This window comes from Fistularia commersonii, chromosome 8 (genome assembly GCF_037954325.1).
Source record: "Fistularia commersonii isolate RoL2024-O1a breed Wild chromosome 8, RoL_Fcom_v1.0, whole genome shotgun sequence".
In the NCBI taxonomy this organism is placed as follows: domain Eukaryota; kingdom Metazoa; phylum Chordata; class Actinopteri; order Syngnathiformes; family Fistulariidae; genus Fistularia; species Fistularia commersonii.
The window spans coordinates 14,617,870-14,645,129 of NC_141291.1; the positions used below are offsets into that span (position 1 = coordinate 14,617,870).

A 27,260-nucleotide genomic window follows, 5' to 3' on the forward strand; every position below is an offset into this window, starting at 1 on the left:
CTGTCATCTTCATGTGTCTGTTTTTGAAAGGCAGACTGCAGGGAGGCATATTAGCCCTGCTCCGGGATTCCTCCTGGGAACGACAGATAATGCGATGAGTGTGTGCGTATGTGTGAGGAAAAAGGTCTTTTCTTTAAGCCTGTCTTTTTGTTTATCTATATGACTGTGAGGGTGTCTCTGTTGTCCTAGCCTAGCCTCCCTTGCTCTCTATATTGTCTTAGTCTTTCTGTTTTCCTGGACCACTATCCATCAATTTACTTCGGGAACCTCTGCCTACCTCTTGACCCCCCCCGCCATCTTTATTCCTCCCACGTATTAAGATCTCTTGATATTACACACTTGCTACCTTTTCCTTGCTCTCTCATATCTTTTGGCCCCAAAGGCCAATTTCTCGGTCTCCTTTTCTCTCTTGCCTCATTGTGTCTTTCTACTTTCTCTATGCACTCTTGAATCTAATGTTCTAGGATTCTACCCCCTGTGTCTGCCCACTTTCCTTACATTTTCATATCACCAGGTCTCAGTGAAATCTACCTCTCTCTATGTGAATGGTGTAGTTATCTCTATCCACTGTCTCATAACTCTTTCCTCACATATAATTTCTTATTGTTCAGCTCTCCATTAATCCAGCCAAACTTCTAGTTTCCTCTTTCTCTGGTCGTGACTTGAAATTGTATTTGTAACAAATCCTTTCCTTTCTTATCTTTTTTGTATATGGTTTCTTCAGCAAAAACTACAATATATGCTTAAATGTCCAATGATTGTGCTATTTTAGCACTTTTAATTCTATACTTTTGGCTTTGACGATGCGTGTTAAATATCAAACACAAAGTAACCCATGACGTTAGCGTGCATATAATGGTTTGGGCTATATTTTTTAAGGGGATAACATGCCAGCAAAGGTGAGGGAGAGGGGGACTGCTACCAAGCAACCATGTGGATGTTGCTCTGGTGAACATTTTCTTGGAGGGAAATATACTCAGACTGTTTGTAGCTCACCAGAGATTAACGGTATTGTACAGTGATGAGCTCCAAATGCATGCGTGAAAACCTTCCCTTTGCCGGTCATCAACTCCTAATTTGCTTGTTGGTAAATCAGGCTGGAAACATACAAGCCGATACTCATTGTCATTAGATAAAGCATTTGTTGTTTACCGATTAACGTGCTTATTGTACACAACTCCCAACTCTCATAAGGATAAATAATGACTCAAGAAAAGCAGCCTTGATTTCTTTAATAAAGTAATTCTGTGAGCAGTTAAGCCATGTCATGCAGTGTGGGGGTTAGATGTGAACGGACAAGAAAGTATCCTACCATTGCCAACAGTCCATGCAATGCCTGGCCAGATATCTATGGTGACTCAGAACACACAGTAGCCAGTTCAGGGAGAAATAATGAGTTATTTTAACAATTTCTACCAGAGAGAGCCAATAACATGATCCTCCTCCCTGACAGTGCAGAGCCTCCTACCTTTGCCTGCTGAACTGCACAGTGTTATTGCGATGTCAAAATCACTCGGTATACCTCTGCACCCATCTGCGAATCTTTGCAGGTCATCACGAGTTTATCTGCTCATTTCATTAAAACATACTACAATGGGAAGAGAAGAGGGGGAGGGCAAAATTAATATTAATTGTTGAGCCCCTTAATTGTGTTGTCTGCTTGATAAAGCACACAATCTCCTGACTCAGATGGTTTCAGCCCCTGTGCCCTCTTTCTAGAGTCTCCACCTTATGAAAGGAGATCTCAAGGATATTCACAAAAACACACCCGCAAAATACACAGAATTAGAGGAAGCACAAAAACAGACCCGTGGACCCCATTTGAAACTGAACAAAGTTTGGTGCGACATCTGTAATCCTCATTACTACGGGGTAATTTCAATCAGTGTGTGTGCCTATGTGTGTGTTTATGGCTGTGAGTCAGATTTAGTACCTTGTCCCCTCTTGTCAAGGCCAATGGACAGATGTATCATGAAGAAAATGGCTTCTGCCAAGACTCACTCATTTTTCACCCTGCTTTTTTACTCACACTATCCATCTCCCTGCACATCCATCAGGGTTGTCATATGGATGAGGATACTGTGAACAACACTCATAATTACAGAGGAGGATGAAGAGGGCATAAACAACTCCACAGAGAGAACAAGAGGGAGAGAGAAAATGAATCAGAAAGAGGAGGTGGACAGACGACAGTTTGGTAAAAAAGGATGTTTGGACGGAAAAAGGACGAGATATGGGCCGGCGTGGTGCAGGAGGTGGAGCACTTGTCTTTGGAACCAACATTGCTTGTTCGATTCCCGGCTCCTCCTCGTGTGTCGAAGTGTTGTTGAGCAAGACAATGAACCCCTAACTGCTCCCCTGGCGCTGATGGACACCAGCCTACAGCTCATGGTTCATCCATGATGGGTTAATTACAGAGAACAAATTTCCCCAAGAGGGATTAATAAAGGATTATTATAAGATAGTCAGTCACAAGTCAGACAAATAAAAAGAAAATTAATGACACAAGATTATATGAAAAATGAAAGATAGACTGGTTTGGGAGAACAATGTTTGGAGGGAGGTTTGAACGTGACAACATTTTCTCATTGACATATTGTCATATTTGAATACAGTGTGAGAAATGCTGGATGCATGAGAGATTTCAGGGAAGCTTCATGTCATAGCCGAAGGTAATTGTCACTGCCGAACTTCTCATTGCGGCTGTTAGAGAGCCTGCTGGTTTGTCAAGATATGAGAACAAATTGGGAAATACAGTGCACGTTGTCATGTTCGGGTGTCAGATGGAGTAACATCAGTAACTGCTCAACGCCATTAAAATGTCATTAGTTTTGCTCCTTCATGCATAATCTCTGCGTGTAACATTGTGGTCCACGGAAAGCAAGGCGATAGCATGTCAACGACGGGGTTTTAGCTTCGAAATGAGTTCACGGCTGCAAATGAGTAAACCTAGCATCAGACAGGTATTTCCATAAACACATCACTCTTTCCGCATTCATATTTCCTTTGAGGAATTATGTATTTTTTAACATTTCTAAAGGCTCAGTCATCTTTGGTGCTCACTGCTTGGTAAACACAAAATTGAAAAAATTGCCCTTTGGAGGAAGTGAAGTGCACCTGGTTCAAAATCATTTGTTTCCTCTGTAATTCTGTTGTCAGATTGTGTGGAAGGAGTTGCATTTTTTTTAAATAATGAAAATACCCTAAGCCAGTTTCGTTCCTGCAGCTCTGCAAATATCCTGTTTACCTTTAAGCCTTCTGGCCAGAATGGGTATCTACATGGGTCTAATAATTGGTTGGAAAATGAAACAAAAACATAGCAATATCCAGTCCTGGCCTAAAACACTGGCAGAGCTCTGAGGTGTGAAAGCCATAAACTGGCTGCACTTGTTCACACTGCACCCACACATTCAAGCGAACGACACAAGCAGAACACACCCACGACAACAGTCTGAACTTCTTTCATGCCGCGACGACACAAAACAACAGAAACACGTCTCTCTAGTGTCTGTCAGTTGTCAAAGAAACGCTTGCAAAATTTCTGCTTTGTATTAATCATGAGGGAGACGTGCATCATGCTGACAACATGGGTGCTGCAAACATCTTCGCAGCACTGTTGTCAGAAACAAGATGAATTTCCCACTTTCAATTTTAAAGATTTCTTGAAAAATAGCTTTTTCCTGCCCCCCTCCCTTCATTTATGATCCAACTGTGGCAAAGTACAAACAACTGATTCTCTACTCTCTTTTTCTCTCTTGTTTTTTTGCTTGGCCAAATGAAGCGACGCATAAGTCAAGTCACGTTCAGTATAAAACCTGTTTGAGCGTGGAAGAGCCTCCGGGTTGTATATTATCTTAACGTTAAATTGTCATCACCGTGTGATGTTGAGAGAATAGATACTCGGCTGTTTGATCTTCAAGTTTACGTGTCAGATGATCTGACTCCTGAGGTATATTTGACAAAAGTGATGGAGAAGAGCGCCTTGATGTACACGGAGAAAATCTATGCAGACAGGAGGTCAGGCTTTGCCACCGGAGCATGCAGATCATTTCCTGTTTCATTCCAGCCGTTTCACAATCACCATGTCACAATGCACACACACCATGGCCGTGTGGAGGCTACAGTCATATTATTATAGTAATTATGACGCTTCAACTCACCTGATTTTATAATCAAGGTTTCTGTTTATGGAATGTAGTGCACTTCTAAATCTATAGAGCTGCTCCTATCATAGGTATTAACATAACCCTTTGGCCTGACTGGAATGCAGGAGAATTACAATGGTGGTGATTACTAATGATAGGTTTACAATACACAGAATTGTAGTGTGTTTTCTTCCTTACCTCTGTTTCTCTTTGATCTGGTCAGGGGTGGATTATGCTTTTTTGTAGTAACCGAGATCATGGCTAGTTTGTGACTTAACCTTCAATGATAGTGGACGTACCACAGCTTTCAAGTGAAATACACTGAGACTGCGTCTGCATAAATATTCCACCGGTGCATTTTTGACACTGATGATTCCATGGATGCGTTGCTTAATCAGCGTTCAGATTGATGCTTTTAATAAAACGTGATGATAAAAGCAATGGTTTTGTGTAAAGAAAGAAGGTTTGGAGACTTTAGAAAGCTCAGACATGTCAAAGCTGTACCAAGTCTTTCAAAGGAGAACAAAGAGTAACCTCTGACACCCCTTTCTTATCCAGCCTGCTACTTTCTTCTCCCCTGCTCTATCCCCACCCCCCCTGTTCTTTGTTTGCAGTCAATCTGCAGGTGAAGGGGTTGACCTCATCGGGCCACACACTAACCCCGTGGGCTTCTCTCTAGGCTCACAAAGAGCCTGTAACCTTCTCGATCTTACTCTACCTCTCGTACATGCTCAATGTCTGTTTTCAGCTTTGTCTGGTCTTTCAGTGGCTTTCGCTGTCCCCCTTTGGAATTCCTGTCTCCCCATCTCTCTGTTACCTCTCCCCATCTCTCCCTCATCGCCTCGCTGTCTCAGTCTTAGCTTGAGTTATTGATTTCTGTAAAGGTTGACTGCGGCTTGCAGCTTTCCCTTTTCTTTTCTCCCTTACGCCCCTGTCTCTATCTTTCACCCCCATCTCCTTGGTAGAGTTTACTACTTACTTACTTTTCACATCAGTTGCACTATACATCCTTGCTTTCTTTTCCAGCCATTTCAATCTCTGAACGGGAAGCATAAGTTGAGTTGAAAACCTCTTGCTGTCAGTCAACACCTTTGTGCTGGGTTCTCTTAAGTGATACTTTTGTGACTGGACAAATACAGCAAAGTTTGATGAACAGTACGTATGTATGCTACAATATATTTTTTAATCACTTACACTTTCTTACAAGGTACGATTCTTTCCAAATATCCCTACAATACCCACTTTGCATTTACATGAGATTTCAAGTGGTGAGCTAAACCTCAGAGACAAATGTATTGATCAGATATTTGTTGGTGCATCAATTGACTTATCTGTGGAGGTTCCAAGTCATCCAGGTCATGGTCACTTCATGTCAAAATCTTTTTATAGTAGCAACTGGACTTGTTTTTCTTCCCTGGAGGATGGGAGATCAAACGTCTTCAAGGGAATAAAGTCCAGTTGCTACGAGAAGATTTTGACAGGTGTCATTTAACTTGTTTTTCTTTTCTCAATTTATTTTTTTCAGGTTGACACATCAGAAAAATTGCGTGCAAAATGTCATTTTCAAGCAGTCTTATGCCATCATGGTATAACAAGATGCAATGACCAGTGCTATTGGATGTATAACTTACCATTCAACTTAAACTCATCTGTGTAAATATTACATTTAGTCATAAATACTATTTATGTAAGTGTTGATACACAAGTTCCACTGAATAGGAAAACCTTTAATTAATAATAATGTTTTTCTCTCCCATTACACAAGTTCGCTACATATACGTGAATAAATGTGATAACAAATTTAATTCCTGGTTAGCCTGTCAAAGATGTAATCATAATAGTGATTGATTCACATTGAAATGTTGCCATAGTGACTACAGTAACCTTTCAATTATAGTATGGCATAGCTTGATGTTTAACCTTGACAAAACACCAATGCAAGATATAACTTATTACTGTGACTGAAAAAAAATAAATCTTTACATTTGAGCAACATTTGGGATAGAATAAGTATGTTGTGACAAAAATGATCTACAGCTGCACACGTAAAATACCAAATGTGATACATCACAAGTGAAATTTAATTGCTTATTATACTATATCCTGTAAAAGTTGCAGTTGTACCAGTTCTAGAGACAAATTAGAGGCATATTAAAACATAAGCTTCTGCCATATTTCGGTTGTACAATCTTCACACACACACACACACACACACACACACACACACACACACACACCGTAATGATGCAAATTTGTCAACCCTTACATGTCACACTATTTAAAAACAAATATTACTTTAGTTTTTTTTTAACGTAAGCTAGAAACTGTATTAAATTTATTTCAACTAATTGACAATGCATTAATGTACAAACTGACAAATCCTGGAATAACAAACTTGCCCTCCTGCCCATCATTTCCTGATCATGTGTCCGTAATGTCACAGAGAATGTGACTTCCATGCTAGTAAAGGGACCACAACTGACAGGCAAAACTGCACCTGGTTTGCAGAGGCTCATTAAATTTTGTTAATGATGTGCTGTATCCCATAATAATGACATCTTTGTCTGTCTGTTCAATTCTCCTGTTTGGTTCCAGTTTTGGAGGATGGCATAGGAAATGCTTTTGTCTTGTTTGACAGCTTGATTGCACATATGTCATATGTCTGAGATCTGAAGAGAACCTTATTGGACGTACCAATGGGAGGCTTTCGGAGGTGGTTCTAGAAGTCTAACAGTGATATCAGTATACAAGAACAAGCTCACGAAAGATTAAAAAATGGAGAATCAAGAGCTCTCTAGACACAGACAAATAAACAAAATTGTGTGACCTTTCCTTCTTTCCAATCAGGAATTATGTCTGTATGTTTCTGCATGCTAAGATTTTTTAAATTTAAGAAAATTAAGTCAAGTCTAGTCCTCAAACTAAATGTTGGGTAATAAAGGGATTGTATGCAGAAAGAGGCAATGCTTCCAGCTCAGTATGTCAGTCAGTGAAAGAAATATTGTAATCAATTTATTCAGGAGAGTAGTTTAGTTTTATGATTCACAATACAAAATGAGCAAAACCGCTAATTAACTAGACCCGTGGAGAGGAGACTTTACAATGATATCAGTCACAAATTGCAGAAAGTGTGAGTAGGTCAAAAGCAAATCATCTTATCTTATAGATCGGCTACTAGTTTTTTTTTTGTTTGATACAAACAGGTGAAGGACAATTTTTCAAATCAGGATATTCACTTTTATACAGTATATTGTAAAAAGATATAATGAGGTTATAAATAGAGTCTATTTGTTGAGAAGTGCTGATTTCAGTGTAATATAAAAGCAACTTCACAGCCTTTACTGGAATAGAGGCAGGTACACGGAACAACAGGAGCCTTGTGAATGAAGTGTCTATGCAAAAGTTTGCCAGTTAATGAGTGTGAAAAAAATGGAGTTTGAGTTTGCAGGTCCAGTTTCACTGTGGAGGGAAGCAAATGATGAATACATTTCACTCAATTCAAGACAGGCCTTTATCATTTGCTGGAGCTGTCAGGCAGATATCAGGGCTCAGAGTAGGTAGAGGCAGAGGAAGTCTCCTCCATAATTGAAACTTTAGTTTAGAAATGTCACATGTATCTGTCAATCTAAATTTAAAGTCATGAAAGCCCCATTGGCACGCGGCATGTAAAGGTCTTACAGTACCTATCAATCCAAAGCTCAACATTTTAGTCAATAAAGACAATTGCCAGAGGGCCATTTGTTCATTTTTAACAAGGGGCATGTTGGGCAGCTTTAGTATAAAATATGCAGCAGATCTCAGCAGGCCACTACCGTTATCTTTTTCACAAAATGTTATTACTTTACAATTTTTTTCAATGGAGTATCCAATTAAAACTAAGCTGGTGACTTGCGTTGTCACTTAGGCCCAAATACCTCTGATGGCCTCTTTTGAAACGCTAGGTCGATCTAAAAAACTGATGCTTTAAACTTGAATTCTCCAACCAAGTGAAATTTCAGTTTCTGCCGCAGGACAAGTTTGCAGAGTTCACAAATGTAGATTGAGTGCCGGGGGTTAAACCTTTGACTCTTCTCTACAAAATCCATAGTGAAGTCACTCTCCCGAATGTGATTTTTACATTAGTGAGTCTATCAGAAGTGTGAACCCCTCCTTATTTTAAAGAGAGAAAACCCAAATCCCGTCCGGTGTGATTACACTTTGACCGGGCTAATGGAGGCAGAATACCTCAGGGTAGGATGCAATCAGAGGGAGAGCTAATAATATTAATAAGACTGCTTTAGAGATATTACCAATGTCCCTAACCTTCCCTGAACGGCAACGCTTGTGCACATGCATACTCACACCCCCACACGCATGCATGTGCATCCAGAATGACATCTTCATCTCACGCTGTCTCAGGCAAGACCATATAAGTGGGCTGATTAATGTAAGAGCACGAGAATAGCATGTTGCAAACATTAATTACAGCACATCATTACTATCCCATGGTACTTTGATTATCTCCCTGTAATTTAATAATCTAACTCACCTTTTTATGCAGGAATGAATAAAAGGACATGTTCATCACAAAGCAATGCCTGGCAAAAAAAATAAAAAAAATCTTACAAGTCCAGGCTCTGAGCTCAGGAAAAGAGTAATAAGTCTACTGAGGAAAATCTTGCCTCCATGAACAGCCGTCAATCATAAATGAGAAGGAATGACAGTGCAAGCGTAAATATCTCATTACCGCTGGCCTATATTTACTTCAACAACACAATGAACATACAAGCACAGCTCTAGTCTTTTTTTTTTTATCAACTGTAACCTGTCTGTTTATTGCTCTATATCTTGCCTGGTTTTATATTTTCTTCATCACTAATTCTCTGCTGTGCCTTCTCGCACCTTGTCTTCTACATCTGTTTGTCTGTGCCTCAATAAATAAGCCACAATTTAAACTCCAGGGTATACGAGACAATAATAAATGACACAGGCATTCTGTGTGGTTTGTACACTGGACAAATGTTGACAGAAATGTTTAAACATCATTAATGTGCCCCCTTGGAATTTTCTTGCGGCATTGAATGTGAACATGGTGCAGGGGGAGGCCACACAAGTAGAAATAGTTAGCAAATAAAAAATGAGGTAAATATACTCCCAATTTCTTTGACAAAGTGTTATGATTGCAGTCACCTTGTTTGCTAAGAAGTGTTGTGTTTTTTTGAAATCTATACATACTCTGTTATCAACATGAAAAAAAAATCTTAAATAATTTAATTTCTCTATATGCTTGGGGTTATTAAAAGACATACATCTAGGCTTTCCACTGCTCCCATAATGCTGAACCCCAATGTAATGAAAGTTCTAATCACGGTTTATTATCAATTCAAGTAGAACCTCGACTACAGCCTTGCACGGGAAGTGCTTTAGCCATTCTCAGGATTATAGCAATGCATCAAAGTGCTTGCAGCGAAATGAAAATGTAAGTCTCAGAGGGCCTTGAGGTGAATGCAAGTGGAGGAGTAGGAGAATGATCGTTTCTTGGCAGATGATCACTGTTTGCTAATGGAAAGTTATCCTGAAGCTTAGATATTCCCAAATGATACAACATGTCACACCAAGGATGTCATTCCTGAGATGATTAGTTCTGGTGAATGATAGGCACTATTTAAGTGGGCTAAGGCTATAATCTTTTGCAGTGCAGTACACTATCATGTCCTGCGATCTTGCATTCAAGACACACATGCACATGTATGAAGATATTGACAAGGGCATTCGTGCAGTCATGGAATAAACCTGAGTGTGATCGACACTATTAGAGTTGAATACTATTGGCAAAGAAAAATAGCCAGCATCGAAAATACTTGGTGACAATGAGGTTGATTGAAAGAAAAAGCTGCTTGGATCATTAATAATTTAACAGCATAGAATGAGTGTTTTCTTTACTATTAACTACAAACAGATAGGCATAACTTAACAGTACATGTGATACCATTTTAATGGGAAAATTAGACCATACATATTTGACCAGCTGTACTGTACCAATGAATCAAAGCGTGTGGTTGCAACGTTTGAAAGGAAAAAAATATTGCCAAAGTCTCGATTCGCTTTTCTCAGACGTAGAGATGGGCTGGAACAAAAGAGAAACAGATGTAAAATGTGCATCTGTCAATAGGATTGAGAGATAAGAAGGAGAAACCCTGATATTACAGCTCAATGCAGCAGCGAGGAGTTGAGTATGGCAGGTTAATTTCTAACAAGCCACAGCAAATTACACGTGTCCCCCACGCCCCCCCGGAAAGATTCTTGTTGCGTTTCCGCTCCTTTTGTCTCCCCTACCAGCAGGGCAGCTGTTGTGTTGAACTGACAGAAGATCCAGCTCCTACGCCAATTCCTACTGCATTTGTGAGTTACCTTCCTTCACCCTCTTGACAATTTTGGTTTTATGTTGATTGCTAAGCCCAGTTATTACATTGATAGCACAAAGGCAGAAAAGCAAGAGTAGTCCAACAAAAAAAAAAAGAAAAGACAAACATACATACTCCTTGCGTTCCTAGACTTGCTTTTTCCAGTCTTTTCCTCTCTGCTATTTTTCATTCTTATATCTGAGCCCTGCACTTAATTTGTCATTTCTTTATAGAGCAGCATTTATATGTCAGTCCTATTTCCCTCTGCATCCATCCTGACACAGTGAAACATGACCAACCACTTTGCTGGATTTTGTTGTTGTTGTTGTTGTGTGTCTGAGTGAGCACAGAGCACGAATAAGCACACTAACACACCTGCCACAGAAAATCACATACAGTATTTCCAGCTGCCCCAGAGCTGGAGGAGGACAGGGGCTTATTGAGAAGAAGAACGGGGCCTTGGGGCGACAGCATGTGCATGATTGTCCGTTCTGCCTACCTTGTCTTCCTTGAAACTTCAGCAGAAACTAAAGCCCACCAGCGACCACAACTAACCAGCAGTTCAGAGAGAGAGAGAGAGTATTTCAATTTCAGCTTTCTGCCTTTTGCAATTCTTCACCATGAAACACCACTAAACCACTAATGCCTGTGTGCTGGCAATAGTTTTAGACGGTTTTGGAATTCATGATGAGGGACGTCTGCAAAACTGCCCAAATGCTGGTGCTGAAAAGTAATGATAATGATAATAATGATGATGAAAACTGCAAACACATTCAAAATCTAGCTTTAATGAAAAATAGAAACTTTTTAGAAACAGTAAATGTCTCTTCATTCCTTCTACACATGATGGAATCACATTTTCAACTAGACAAGCTTGAAATACCCTCAACATGAACGTTCTCGGCACATTTTCTATTCCTGGCATATATGATTTAATCAACTTGATGTGGAACATTTGCTCAGAATTCTGTGTTGGAAAGCCATTGCAAAAATGAAACAATGGGGACCAGCACCTGCCTCCCCAGGAACCACTGGCAGACATGATAAATTAAATTAAGGCAACTAAAAGCAGCTGAATGATGTAAAACGATTAGCATAAAATCACATTTCCCATTACAATGGAAGAGCAGTGTTATTTATAGTATTATCTGAGATATCATTGACATGCAGGACAGTAATTAAATTGTAATAAGATTCACAGATCTCTGCCAAAGCCAAAAGGCAGTGGTAGAGATTGCACAATGAAACAATGACAGATATGGAGAGAAGATGCTGATTGACATTCAGAGAAAGGCAAGTGAAAACGGAAACATTTATGGATACAAAAACATCAATGACAGTTCCACTGTCAGTGCTGTCAGGAGTCATGTGTTCAAGTTAGTTATTGCACTTGGAGCATGGATGGTACGCAAAGACAAGATGGTAGGCTTGTCAAAGACACAGGGACAGAAAGACAAATGACAGATGATATAGTGATTTAAACACCATAGGATTGCCCAAGGCAAGCCAACAACCACAGGCAAGCACCCTTGTACCAGAACACAGATGCCTCAAACACACACACTTACTCACTGTTTCCTGGTTCAGAAAATAAATGTACATTGTGAGGAAAAAAACCCACATCTCATGACATACTGCTAGGCGGTGAATATTTGCACAATGAGGCCAAAAAGTAGTAAGATTGTTTCTCTTAATTAAATAACTGTCTGCAAAGACATATGCTGAATAGTAGCCAGTGACCCATAAACAGAAATTCTACTATGAGTATTAAACAGATATGAATCGGGAAAAAAATAAATAAAAAATCTTTTAAACAATAAAGCAAACATTATATTTCTGGCTAAAGCCTCACAATACAAGCATTGAACAAAACACAAGTTAAAAATTATTCTCGGCTGCGTCTGGCCCATGTTGTGTGTCGCATAAAATCAAATCATGAGTGCACGCAGAGTGTTAAAGGCCAACTTCCCATCTTTTCAAATAAAGAGACAATCGCTTTTCCTCCAGAGACACTGTCTTTCTTCCTGTATCATTAGACGCTTGCTGCTTACAGCAGGGTAACAAACAAAACAGGACTGTAGGCTTGCACGACTGCAGCTCCTTTTAAAAGAGATGTAAAAAAAAGAATTCTACTGGTATTTCACAGGGAGATCACACACTGATCCTGAACCTGTTTACAACCTCTGTGAAAGAATTCTTGGATAAATGAACCGGGTGAACGATAAAGAATCACATATTTTTCATTGCTTTTTGTTTTTTTTTTTAGCTTATGTATGAGACAACTAAAGCGTCTGAACCTTTCATATCGGATTTTTGACACGTCCAAATTGCAGATTTGAGAATAACACATTTTTTAAGAACGGCTGACTCCAGACTTCTCCCTAATTGTCCGTGCTCCTCAGTCCACTGATACTCTGCTGGTACAAAACTACATGCGGATACTCATATCAGCAACATGTGTCCAAAACCTTGTTCTTGGGATAATGACAGACAGTCTGTGACCACAGGTAATAATTGAAAAATGAATGGACCAGTTATTTCAGATGCAGATGCCTCACTGATTCACCTCTCCAGCTCACACTCCATCCGACCTCCACTTGTCCTCAAGATAACCTAAAGTATTATAAAAAATCCACCCAAAAAGATGCAACAGTCCAAGAAATTCAATATTTATTATGAAGGATGAAAAGTTGAGGTTTTCCGGCACATTTTCTTCTTCTTTCTTCTTTTATTCAATTTCTCATTACCTTTTGGTTATAATTTCAGTTTATATGTAGTTAACTTCAAGATATCTTCTTGTCATAATTTGTTGTTATTTTGTAACAGATGAAAGAAAAATTGGATACACACTTGCAATATCTTTGTATTAACCCTGTAAAAAAAACTAGGATAAAACATGCAAAATGTTTATTTATGACCTGTTAAAGTTGGTGATGATCCCTGCGGCACAAATGGTTCCACTCAAGGCAGACGCTGCTGCTTTTTGTTGAACATAATGTCCTTTGAAGGAGTTGCGGCTAAAATGGGACATCACTGATATCTAAATCTGGATTTTTATCACTGATGTGTCTCTATATCATTGTGTGAATCTAATCTTAGATTGCATCCGCCCTCTTGGCAATAAGGATTTTGGTGCACCCTGAAAGTGGATTATGATCATGCCAAAAAAACAATGCTCAGGAGAAGTGGCGCAGAACTATCGGTGGACTTGCAACCTCATGCAAAGGTGAGCGATGTAAATGTCTGTGAAGCCCTTTATTTTCCCATTGACATTTTTGGTACTGAATTTGCATTTGCTTTGTGTTTTTCCTTTAGTCCATCATTGTTCAAGTGATTCTTTCCTACTTTCCAGTCTTACACAGCTGCACTTCTCTTTTGAAGAGCCTTTATAAAAGCCTTCACCTATTCACGTGCAGAGACACGGCATGTTCTGAAGAAGCTGAAAGCTTTATGACAACATCAAGTTCTGTAGTGGCATCTATTGTAATTGTGCAATGTTTCCGACAACCACAACAATAAAAAAAGAAAACATGGCTTCACATTGAGGCAGAATGGATTGAGAGTGGTGTGACACCTCGGAGTCTGTGAATGTTCTCACAGTGTCTTATTTTCCACTCCACAGGGCACACAAACCGCCATATAGCAAACAAAACATTTATTTGGTGAGAAGTTGAAGGTTCCCACTCAAATAACAATAAAATCTAAAATTTGAAGCAAATGAAGAAAATAAGCTTAGCACCATTTTACCGAAATAGCAGTTGGTGGAACCAACGAGCCACAACCTTTGTTAAGTTTAGGATGAAACTCTTGTTACTTTCTTTGGGGAAATCACTTCATGTTTGGTAAAGTTGTCCCTTTTCATTTAGCACCAAAAGTGTGAGATAAACAACTGCTGTCCGTTTTTTTGCATGAGAATCTAGCTGCACTTTTAAAGATAAAAAAAAAGCTATTCAATTTTAAATCTAAATCCAGTAGGAGCCTAAAGAAAGGGGTTACATCCAACAAGATAAACTTTGATTTGACCCATTATGACAAGATATCCAAGAAGTTCAACTTCTTTGCTGCAAAACAGCAGAACACAGTGAGGAGGGATGGGGGAGCACTCCTCCATACTACTGGTCAGTAAATCTACAGCTGCACTTTGCTGATTTCAGTCGTCTACCTCTTCAGATTTGATTTAAATCTGCTTCTACCGGTTCCTGGAATGTAATTGTCTGTATAGCATTCTAACTGCTCTGCACCACGGCTGAAAGGTACAATGAATACCGAAGCCAAGACGGACGTTTGAAGGAAATATTACCGTCGCAAGAGCCAAATTCATCTCAGTGCTGCAGCAGTTTTCATTTTCTATGAATGCACAATTGTATTTAATTTATGCAATACTAAATATCTTGCTGAAAATCCAGTGTGCAAATGTGCTTGGTCTGATTATTGAAGGGCTGTAGCAGCTTTAGCACCTGCATTGCTTTCTCTAACTCTGTGAACAGGTCTAAGTGGGAACTCTCATCAGGCTGTTTCACATAAAGATATGAGGTCATTACATTCATGTGGATTAAATGTCCAGAAATACTGATGATGTGTTTACTTCAGTCTGCTTGTTTAACACTCGTCCTGTTATGAGCTCAGCACTTCTTCTGTGAGGTGGCTTATTCTCTGAGAAAGTCATTTGCACTTCAGGTACTTTGCAGTCTGACTGGACTCACAATTTATCAAGTGGACTGCTGCCCGCGGGTTGACATGAACCTAAATGAAAAAAAAAAAGGAGTATTTACTGATGACAAGAATCTGTTTGCTCTGGTAATGGGAGTGGATTAGTCAGAGCAGAGAAAACCTGCTCCAAAAATGGCTGAGCCAGTGACACAATTTGCATAAATAAGAAAATGTCATGACAAATGAGAAAATGACAAAGTAACAATGAAAAGAATTTTGTTCAGGTCAGGTTCAGCTGCGAGAAAGGAGAAATTAAACTATCTTATGGTCTGAAAGGACAAGGTACTTGATGAGGCACTGTATCTCACAGGCAAATTGCTAAATAACTTAAATATACTCATAATATCCTCCACTAGTATGAATAATCATTTTTTATAGTGGATAACTTGTTAAATAGATTTTTTTTCAGTCCTGGGCGGTGGAAGGTGACATTCCTGTAACTAAGTGAGGATTTATCCATTTACTTCATTTAACATATACCTTGCATCTTTATGATGTCATTGATGTAATACTGTGATACAGGTAAATCTCATAAGCAGTCACTCTGTGTCTGTCACATTAGATTGCAGGTACATGTATAAGTATATTGCAGCTGCTAAGAGAAGTCTGTTTGATTTACTAAGATAGTGTCTTTCTCTTGATACAGTATTGGACGCCTTGGATGCCAGTATAACTCAGATCTTAATGACACCAAGTAACTTGAGTAACTTTGGTTGGACACAGCAAAAGGCCTCAGACAGATTAACAACACTGCATTCTGAGGCAAAAAACCTGAGAAAAGAAACGGTTATGGCGGTTGACCATGTATAAGGTCTCACTCACCCATGCCAATACCCGATCCCTAGTTTGATCAAGAGTTCAAATGCACCAAGGTGACTCTGGACACACTCATGGACTTCTGGGACCCTGACGTGAGCGGCATCGCTCCTACCTTCATGACAGAGAGGAAGTGGACCCCAGCTACAGCTGAGCTACAGGCAGAATCCGTGCTCCTCCATTATGACAAAGTGGGCCATGTCCAACAAGGCTGAGGAGACTTTGGCCTTGGAACAGTAACACCACTCTGGCAACAGGGATCTGCGACCGAACGTCAAGGCATTGGTGTTAGAAGGGTAGTGTCTAAAAGGGGAAGCAGCCAGGCGATCCAGGGCGATAGCGCAGGCTACACACGGCTGCTGGATGAAGTGGGAGGGTGTTGAAACTTACATGGTACAAACCCTTGAGCATGGAATCCAACAGGCTGAGTTTCAACATCCCAGCCCTCTCCCACAAATCTGCAGCTATGGCTTGGAAAGGAGCCATCTTGTTCCCTGTGTACAGTCCAATCAACGATCAAGCACATCTCGGTTGTCTCACTCAAGGCAGCGACACATCGAGACACAACCAAGAGCTCAGATGAAAAATGGAAGTGCAAAAGGGTATCCATCAGTGCAACCATTCATCAACAAGAATTTGTGCCAACAAGCCCCAAGCAATTGACCTGGAAGGGGAAGGGCAGAGAACCAGCCCCTCAACCCTGGATCTGGGCCCTTTGGATGTAGTCAGGTACTGGCAGATGCAAGCTTACCCACCATCCCCGGAGATCCCAACAACTACCCTGCGACTAGACCTCATCCTTTGGTATAGATCTCATTAACTTGCTTACATCATTGAGGAGGCCTTTCCCCAAAAACACAAGAAGCTATATTATGCTAAATGGTATGGTATGCAGCTAAAGGTATGCAGCTGAGACATAGGACAGAGGCTGGAAGATCATAGTGCGCCCAGTGAAGGTGGGGTGTGGGTGCTTTCTAGCCAGCTTTCTAGCCATCTCCTTAGGGAGGCTGGAATAGGCTGAAGAGGAGTGACAGCACTTGGGCGGCTAAGGCGAATACTGAATTGGGAGACACAGACAGGCTTGATCAACCAGTGGTGGGCCTGCCACAGCAGAGGTTGACCAAAGCACCGTGTGACACTGAGATACACAACTGAGATCTGTCCCACTGGTAAAGCTGCATAGCATCTATCCCCCATGAGCAGGAATCTCTTAAGACTTCCCCAGTGGAATCCCACTGGTATAGCCTCAAAGTAACCATACCACATAGTAAACACAGCTCATTTTCGCTCCATGTTGTTCTGCCTGGGTTTTTCACCATGTTCCCTGGCCTGAGTTCTCTCCTTGTTCTCCTGTATCGATTCAATATGTGAGTACCCTGCTTGTCCCCAACTGGGTTCTCTCCAAGTTCTCTTACCTGTGTTTTCTCTGTGTTCTCCATTTATTCCTTCCTGTGTTCTCTCCATGTTCTCCTGCCTGGGCTCTCTCTCTTATTGTTCTCTCCATGTTTACACCGCCGGGGTTTGGCGGCCTGGCGACATGCACGGGTGTACACAGCCAGGGGTTTAAAACACCGGGGGAGTGACAGCTTGGCGAGATACATTGGTTTACACCGCCGGGAGGAAGGAGCGAATGGGGAAGACCGATAGAGATTGTTGAATGACCCGGGACCCAGCGAGGCTCAAAGTGCTGGCTTTTAAGCCCTAACTGATTGCCAGGAACAAAGACCAGCCATGAGTTCCCAATCACAGAGCATCTGCTCGCTGGGCCCACACCTACCGCAAGCCCGACCTATACAATATACATACTTACACATTAAATTAGCATCTATTGTTTCAAAGCTTAGAGGGTAGATGACAAAATGACAAATCAAGTGAATTGATCTTTAAGTGCGGTCATTCCGTATGAAGCTCGATTGACAGTGTAACAACCCTGAGATATATCGTAAAGTCTTTGATACCATGAACCCTACATTACCCGAGATCACAGAATCTATCAAGCTCCTGACAGTCATTCAGAGTCTTAATCGTCCTTCACCTGTGTTATATTACAGGGTTTGGTTGCAATGGCAAAGTCGAGGACGAAGGGAAAAAGTAGCATGGACTGCAATGCATCACACTGAGACCAACAGAATGAAAACCTAAATTGAAAATGGCTCCCACCTTTGTCGGGTCAATGATCTGTATGTGCTTGTGCATGTATGAGCGGAGAGAGAGAGAGAGAGGGCGAGAGAAAGAGATGGAAAGACAGGAAGTGAAAATGCATATAAAGCACTTTCCTGTGCATCTGCATGAAAGGTAGGTTGAAATCCTCAAATCCTTTCAGTGCGTTAGACATATAAATTGCCTATCACAATGCAACATAAATCAGAGAGCCCAACGCGACCGTGGCCTTGCTCCCCCTCTTCTGTCTCTTTCCTAATCACATTTTTTTCATCACAAATACATTAGCCTTGCAACTCTTGTGTTGCTGCATTCGCTCAGCGGAGTGCGTGTATGTGTGTGCCAATATGTGACCCTCTGACAAAAGCCACTCTTGACAAGTCATGCCTGCTCCGTCTCAACTTCAGTTTTATCCACTTACATCGTGATCAATCACACTGTGGTTCACAGGACCGACCCCCCCCAGCACTACAACCCTCGCCCCCTCCCATCCTGCTGCCTTTCTGACCCTTTCCTTCCGCCTCCCATTTACCCTTCTCTCTTGATCATGCTCTCTCATTTTCCTGCTCGGTGTGCCACCCTCCCTCATTCCCACCCATTTGCACTCAATTCCCCTCTTCCCCTCCCCCTCCCACCCTCTCGCTTTTCATTTCTCTTCCCTCTTTCTCCCAAATCACCCATCTCTCTCCCCCTTTCCATCCAAGAGTGTTTATCTCTCTGCCTGTGCTCCAGTCAGCCAGGCAGTCAAAAGGGGAGAGACGGAGCGCTCCCTCCCCGGGGTCGGTGATCCTTGTCACGGGGACAAACTGCCCACTACTGCTTGCCTACACAGCTGGAAAATTAAGGACTTGAGAGGGCGAGAAGGTTCAGTGTGCCAGTTTGCGTGTGTGTTTGCATTTGTGTGAGGACACATGAGAGGTAGAACAGAGAGATATGCTGCTAAGTAAGATATTGGCAAAAAGAAAGATTGGAGTGTGTGTGTGTGTATGTGTTTGTATGTGTACACGTGCACATGTTTGCGAGGGGGAAACGCACTGCAAATAGTTGTGGTTTCCCGGCCATTCTTCTATCCAACGAGTTAATGAGACATGTGGCATCCGCCATCTTTTTTCTCAACTCTACCTGTCTTGCATGTTATTCAGGTGGCACACAGCCATTTAGGAATTGCCACAAAACATCAATAACAAAATGAAAAAAAAGTTTAAAGAAGATCCAGCAACACTTTCCTCCCTGTGGTTCTTTTCACATACACTGATGTTTGATCTTGATGAAGGTACAAAACTACATGGCTAATGTCCAGGTTCTGTTGTTGCTGCACAACATTAATGCAGTTCTTTGATCTTAATCCCAATCAATTGCCTTCTGGGACTGTAGCAACACAAAAAAATAGAAGGGAGAAACATGTTTTTTTTTTTTTTTTTACATATTTTTTTTACTCCATGTCCTCTTTCTGAGTAGGTTTTGACAAATTGCGAACGAAATTTGAGTTTAAAAAACAACAACAACATAAAACTTCATAACCTTTCGCAAGCTTGAAAGCAGAGTGGGCTGTTGAGTGTTTTTCTCAAGGCTTGGAGAGCTTTTTGGTTACATTAATTTGACCCATGATTCTCTTTCCAGCAAAGCCATTTATAAAAAAAGGCTATGGCAACTATATGGTTCAAATAGGATTCATACCTTTTTTTTCTTACATTTTTGAAATTGACATTGGAAAAAGAACTGAAGCTTTTGCTCCTGTGCTTGATGTGAGACCCCCCCCAAATGCAGCAAACTTTATTTGCCAGGTTTGTTTATATTTTTTTCCTTTTTCCTGGACTTCTGCCTGACAAGATGGTTCAATGTGACAATAATTGGAGCCTCGCACAACAAACTGACCCACAGTATACATGGAGCCTTAGAAGAAGATACATTTGCCCTGAACCTAAGTATCTCTAAATCTGCTCGATCAGAAACTCATCTTAAGTAACCCTTTCCTCCAATTTATTTTTGTTTTTATAGATCTCGCAGCTTCTGGAGCCACGCCACATTTTCAACTAGAGGGGGATCTGAACTTCTCACTGAGCTTTTTCACACAGTTCAGGCTTCTTTGCAGGTCTTGCCTTACATGAGCCCAGCACTGTACCTTGCCTGTTACAGCCTGCAGGGTATCTGCCTTTCCCTGATCCAATTCTTCACCTATCATCTTCATCCTGCCTGTATAACCATACTGTGACCCTCTGTTGAACAACCTGTCAGGAGTTGATAATTCCAACAGTTTCTTGCAGTGCAGAGAGAGAAAAGACATTTTCCACAGCTGCAGACTATGTTAAAACTGATGACCCTTAAGAAAAAGAAATAGATTTCTATAAAATAATGATGCAACCATTTGGGCAGGCTGCACACATGGGATTTATGCTGAATTTTTTTTGCTGTTTTGTGTTTGATCTTAATTCCATAACCTTATAAAGGTTAGATAGGGATATTTGTTTAAACCCAAATACACACATTGGATTGGGTTTCCATTAGCTTCACGGTGATACTAGCATCTTATCGCAGTTTATAACCGTCCTATCTTTTTGAGTGGAATTTTAAAGTCTCAGGGGGGCCGGGTGATCTGTTGGACGTGTCAAAAACAGCCGGGCATTCCAAGCTATCAGCGCTATACAGACATCCTCAAAAAAAACATCCTATTATTTGGTCATAGATTCAAATTTTCAGGGGTATTAGGAAACGAGTGAACATCTGTCCATAAATACTGTTCTAAACAGTGACTCTTTTTCCCTGAGAATGAATGGGGTCCTTCATCCTTGACTCTAATATTAGGGGAACTGCGTTTTACGCCAATCACAAAGCTGTCATTTGTTGACACCCGGGAGCATGTCTTAATATCCACAAGTACTCAAATCAAAGGGTGTGGGCACAAACACCCAGTCAAATGCAAATACTCACGCACGCACGCACGCACGCACGCACGCACGCACGAATGCACACACACACACACACACACACACACACACACACACACACACACACACACACACACACACACACACACAAATGGGAGCTGAGTAATTACAAGAGAGTGTTGCATGGTACATCAGCATTTGAAATCAAAACACCATGCATATTCATTAGTTTGTTTATCCTCCCTGTGTGAAACACAAAAATTCTCCATGGTGATGTATCACTGACTGGCATCAGTGTAAAAAGATTGAGGTTGAAGCTGCTACAAGGGTTTTATTTAACTGTTTATTTAACCATGGCATTTTGATGCTGATGTCTTTTGATGATCTACACGAGATCATCTGCCAGCAGATTTGACATCCCTGTAAAACACCCCTCGAAACTTCTCAATCAGCAATAGAGCGGGCTAGCGGTAATTTGAATTAATCTCACAACCTTATCGGGCTTAATATATGAAGACTATAGTATAATGCAAAAATAAAAAAATTCAAACTCAAAACCCCAAAAAACATGTCTGTTTGATTGATAATACTATCTTGTCATTTGTTTGTCATGTAGCAACAAAATTGGGCTTCTGTATCTTGAATAAGAAAGAAAGAAATCTTCAGTTTGTGCATGTCTGACATGTAGTTTAGAGAAAAAGATTATTGAATGCATTTTATCGCATGATCTGAAGTTATTGTTCTTATAATTAATATATATATAAATATATATATAGGACTACGGTATATGCTTTATATATATATCTTCTGGGATTGGCTGTGACCGCACTGTTACTGATAGTTTATTACAGCGGCTTTAGCAAACAGCCAAATGTTGGCATGAACCAGAGCGATAGCCACAAATGCACTCCCCTCTTTGTGATGGTTGTATTATCTACGTAAACTTTTCACCTTTAACTTTTCTTGGTTTACTTTTAAAACCCCCTCAAGGTCAAGAAGGATAATCAACTCTCCTCCCAGTGATGCTTCATTAGCACCACTGAGTGATATTTCCTCTCTGTTTCCCTGTTGTTGTTCCAATTGGTTTAATCTCTCTGTGTCCCAATATCCCACTGTAATCCAAGAGCTGCTTTAAAACTGCCTCTAGCCGTGGCCACAAGCACTCACAGACGTCAAAAAACTTTTGCAAGTGCTGATGCAGACACACTGCATAAACTATAATGATGCTGAAGATGCCATATAATAGGAATAGTATAGACCGTATGCTTTCATCCGAAGGATCGAGAGATAAAATGTGTTTCAATAAATATGTCTACATAAAAGTACTGACACATGGCCTCATAATATGAGCCTATGGTCGTGGCCATGCACTGCATCTCCCCGCACATCAGTTGTCTCGAGCAACATGGCAGATAAAACATGTAGAGCTGGGTAATTGTTTCAGAAAAACCTAGAATTGAGATCAACTTTCACAAACAAGAAGACATTATTGTAATTACTCCTCCGGCAAGGTGTTTTTTAATTTTCTACATGCGATTTATCTCTCAGCCAGGCGATGGCCATTCGCTGTATTGTTTATGTGAATGTGATTGTTCGGGTGTGTTAAAGTGTGTGTACACATGAGACAGTGAAAGTAAAGCTCAGAAAATCCCATTAGGGGGATATGTATTGGTTTGCTGTGTTATTCAAGGCTTTCAGGGACATTAGTACTGACATATCTTTCAATGTCAGTGCAAGCAGCAGAAAACAAACTAATCTGCTTCTTCTTTTATCCTACTTCCTCTCTCTTTTCTCCCCTCTTTTGCTTGTTGTCTCCCTTTTGCAAGTCTACATCAATGTCTATCTTACACACCCCCTCCTCTCTCTCATTTCTTCTCTCCTGATCTGCATTCTCCTGCACGATGCAATTTTTTTTTCGTCTTTTCTCCCCTTATTTTTACAACATAAACATCAAAACTCTTAGTCTGGCCAAGTTGTTTCTTTGGGAGACAAGGCCAGAATTCACTTGTGCATAACTTTGTGCTTCAAGTATCAAAACTTTGCAATGGATAGGTGGAGAGATACTCCTGTCTCCATTTAATCTCCAGTAGAAACGAAACAAATCAAAAGCAATGAACTGCATCAACATATCAGTCTTTGAAAAAGGTATACAAGTAAGATGGGTGATGTTTCACATTGACCAAAAGACTGTTTTTTGTTCCAAAAGCTGTCAAATCATTCCTTTTTTTCCAGACAATTATAATCCGCCAAATTTACATTCGAAAGGCAATATCTCACATCTAACAAGCCTAATAGATGCAACACCCTGAGAGATATTCTAGTGCAAGGGGAGAGAAAGTTTACAGGGTTGCCGCAAAATGTTACGACCCAAGCAATACCTTGAAAGAACATCACGCACACAATTCAAAGCAATTGTGGTTATGGGAATGAAACATTTGATTCTCCTTTATAAGACCGTTACTCGTACAATGATGCAAACATCTGTATTGTCAAAATTAACTGAAAGGATTGTACAGTTTCTGAGATTATCACTGGATGCAGTTAACACAAAATCGTTGTACTGTATTATTGAATTGTAATTATTGTATTGTATTGCGAATGTTCAAGCTTTTAAGTTCTCTTCACAAAAGACTTGTCTTTTGTATCTAACTCATAATAACATGTAACACAGACAACGCAATAAGCATCTACAATGTTCCTTTACCCTATCCTTATCACACTACAATTGGCCAAGGGGTATTAAAAACCCAATTATATTGCATCCCACATCGTTTTCTATTGCTCTTTTCTGTTATTACATTCACGCAAGTGTCTCTAATACTAATTGTTTGACTGAAAATTGATGGAACAGAAATAATGGGGGGGGGGTTATTGTGGTTAGGCCTCTCTAGGTATCTTACAAGAAAGCTTAAGAAATCCACAGATAGGGTATGGTGTGATTGTGGTTTCATCAGGTGTCTTTGCTTGTTCTGCCACAGCTGTGTCCTCAGCTGTGCTGATGTATGTTCCCTGTTTATCTTCTGTCACAGTCCTTAATTTCTGAATCCATGTGGAATGGGATGTCCTGTCCATTTGTAGACAAAGTATTTCTCATCTGTTGTCTGCAGATGCCTTCTGTCCCTGCTGTGCAGTTTTGCATCTAGTGTAGAAATCTACAAATAATTGTAACGACTGATCTTGGTACAAAACTGTGGCTGGCTGTTTTGTATTTTTTTCTTTGTATGATGACATATCCCCCATCTTGTATCGTTGTTTTCCTGGTGGAGCGTGCCCTGTGTTTCTCACATGCCTTTTAGCAGCTCCCTCTAAAATAAGCAGTGAGGTCTGGGATAGAACCTTTCCTATTAACTACCTTCCTCATCAGCAAAGGTTCTGGTGAAAGTCATGGATCTTCCAGTGGTGTGTTGCTGTACTATGACGATATTTTGGTGTTCCCGTTTAACTACATCTGCTCCTTTAAAAATGTGAAAAGTATGTTGAAGATTTCTGTCTCTTTGTAAAAGTGAACAATATAATATCTGTGAAGGTTCTGCTGAGTCTGACCTGAAAATCCTTCCAATGGTATTTTTCCATTCATGCGACTACAGTAACATTTTTTGCTGACTGCAGGCCATTTTTAAATTCCTCATTTGATAACCCACATCTGCTGAAAATTTAACATTTTTATGCTCAATCTACTATGTCTATTCCGCTTTGTTTTCATTATGTTTGACTGTTTTCATTCATTAATAGTTACTTTATTTGAAAATAGTTTTATATGACTTGGCATCATTTAATTGTTTTCCGTATTATATGGAGTCAAATATGCCTCTTTAGCAGTCTACTTTTCAGCTGCCTGTTGGCTACTTCACATACAGTTCTGTCACGCATCAGGAAGTCATGCAACGGTCCAAATGCACAGTCGTTCATTCTTTGAATCTGACTTGCGAATCAATAGATGCCGTCTGTTCATTTTCTCATTGGACAAACATATGATGCATGTATGCCAACTATTTGCTGGGCTCACAAAAGGCCAGAAACCCTCTCTCCGACGGTTCTGTTTTGTCTCTCTTGTTGTTAATTTCCTCCTTTGATTGCCTCTTCTCCTGCGGTGTGAAGAAATGTTATGCATTGCACCTTCTCTGTTTCTTTCATAATGGGGCCAGTTTGCGGCACCAGATCCAGTTCTTCCAATTTTCAGCAATATTGGCTTTCAGACTCAAATATGCAATTACCTAATAATGCTTTCACCTCCGACACCCTGTGATGTTGACAATATCAGACGATATATATCAATGTGAACTTAACTTCAATTGAGCATCTGCATCATACAGCTGTGTTCTGTTGCATCAACCACCAACAATGCTTGCCTTTTCACAGGCACATCCACATCTCTATATAACAACAGGTGCCTTAAAGGTATAAATACCTTTTTACATTGTATTCATATCTACAGTTTCTACTGATATTATGATGCTTGCACATCCCATCATCTCATCTCAACTAGTGCGTCTCTCATTTCCCTCGCGTCTGCAGAAAATCTGCAGCAAGATTACTCACCCGGTCAAAAAGAAGGTCTCATATCGACACTATACTCAAATCTTGTTATTGTTGCGCTGTTCTCATATTATGTGCCTTTCAAAAAAGTCTCGCTCTTGACTTAGAGATCATTGTATAATAAAGGTCCGGCTGATCTGACTGACCTCCACATTTGCCAACTGGCTTATATAGGTCTGATATGCAACATAAGCTGTCTGACCCCGACACTTTCTAGTTGTAAGACCTATAGTGATAAAGCATTTGAGACTGCAGTTGCTCAACAATAAAATGAAGCTGTCTTCACTGACTCAATATGATCTTCTGACTCTATGGACTCTTCTGCATTGTATTACAGACTCTTTGCTATTTCTGTGTGTTGGACATCCAATGAATATTGCAGAAAACACAAGTTATTTGTAATCGTTAAAAGACATATTACTGTTTTATATCCCATATTAAAAACACTTTCAGTTTCAGTGTAACACATTGCTTTCTAACACACCTTTATAATACCTTTTAGTTTTTTAATTTGCAAAGAATCATTTATTTTTAAAATAGCTATTACAGGTGGCGTACTGGATGGTAATTGAAAGATAACAAAATAAAATAAAAAATATTTCATTGCTTTGTCTTGGCTCAAAGATTGTATTTAGATGCACCAAGTCAAATGGGGGAAAAGATTCATTATAAGATCCACCTCTCCACAGTATAGGCATCAATAAACAGAACAAAAACAAAACAGACAAACTAGATTCCCCAAATGATCAATTTCCCTGCTTTTACAGATTCCTTTTCTTGAATTTACCTGGTTGAGTAGGAAAAAAAACATTACCTGTAATTCTGCACACATGAGTGGCATCCACAGTTTGTCCTTCCGAACTGTGTGTTTATTTAGCCGTATATTACAATTTCAGAAATGACTGCTACTGTGTGAGTACATCTGGCCTGAAATCCCAAGAGCCATGAAAATGAATTTCCCAAAGGAAACAAATTAGTTATCATGTTCTTTTTATCATCCCTCAGTATGCTTACCACAGATATGCCTTCCCACCAATCACACATTCATACACAAGTCTCTCAGGAGGATATAGTTTAATGTAGATGTCAAACAATCTCCACCCAGTTACATCACCCCTACAGCACAAACAAACACACCCATGCATGCAAATGCACACGCACACATAAAACAATCTACCACGCATACATATGCAGTCCCAGGCGTGTAGGCTAAAGAATAAAATAAATAGATTAAACCCATCCCTTCTAGACCAAAAATAAATACTATTAACAGCATCACGAGGACAGAGTGATAGAACATGTTTAAGACCCTATCTTGAGAATGTGGTTTCTCAACAAGGAGATGTGCCAAAAAAGAAAATATAGAAATATTATCCATCCACCTATCTATTTTCTGTTACTCATCTGAGGTCAGTTTGTGGGAGCCACAGCCTACAGAGACAGCCCCAGACTTCTCTCTCTCCGGGCCACTTGCCACTTATTTCAGTTCTTCTGGGAGAATCTAAAAGACATACTGTAATCCCTCCAGCATGTCCTGGGTCTTGCCTGGGGTGGCCTACCAGTGGGACAAGCCCAGAAACCTCATCTGGGATGCGTCCAGGATATACCTTGACCAGATACCTGGG

The 27,260-nt window shown here is 40.3% G+C and overlaps 1 protein-coding gene across 3 annotated transcripts in view; it reads right to left on the reverse strand.

Annotated features, from left to right (window-relative positions):
• The window catches only part of cntnap2a (contactin associated protein 2a), a 325,051-nt gene that overhangs the window by 61,982 nt on the left and 235,809 nt on the right, over positions 1–27,260 (reverse strand). The window lies entirely within an intron of this gene.